This window comes from Rhincodon typus, unplaced genomic scaffold, assembly GCF_021869965.1.
Source record: "Rhincodon typus isolate 14 unplaced genomic scaffold, sRhiTyp1.1 hic_rhity00000082, whole genome shotgun sequence".
NCBI lineage: Eukaryota > Metazoa > Chordata > Chondrichthyes > Orectolobiformes > Rhincodontidae > Rhincodon > Rhincodon typus.
Genome location: NW_025965720.1, coordinates 36,474 through 37,114, shown reverse-complemented (window position 1 = coordinate 37,114; position 641 = coordinate 36,474).

Here is a 641-nt window from a genome sequence, read left to right as displayed (position 1 = left end):
GAGAGGGAGAATGGAGAGAGGGAGAATGGAGAGAGGGAGAATGGAGAAAGGGAGAATGGAGAGAGGGAGAGAGAGAGACAGAAAATGGAGAGAGAGAGAGAGAGAGAGAATGGAGAGAAAGGAGAGAGAGAGAGAATGGACAGAGAGAGAGAATGAGCGAGAGAGAATGAGCGAGAGAGAATGAGCGAGAGAGAATGAGCGAGAGAGAGAATGGAGAGAGTGAGATTGGAGAGAGAGAGAGAGAGAGAGAGACAGACAGACAATGGAGAAATAGAGAGCGAGAGAGATTGGAGAGAGAGAGAGAAAGGAAAGAGACAGAGAATGGAGAGAGAAAGAGAGAGAGAGAAAGGAAAGAGACAGAGAATGGAGAGAGAAAGAGAGAGAGAGAATGTGGAGAGAGAGTGAATGGAGAGAGACAGAGAGAGAGAATGGAGAGAGAGAGAAAGTAAAGAGAGAGAGAATGGAGAGAGAGAGAGTGAATTGAGAGAGAGATAGGGAAAGAGAGAGAGATTGGAGGGAGAGAGAGAGAGACAATGGAGATATAGGGAGAAAGAATGGAGAGAGAGAGGTTGGAGAGAGAGAGAAAGGAAAGAGAGGGAGAGAGAGACAAGGGAGAGACAATGGACAAACGGAGAGAGAGA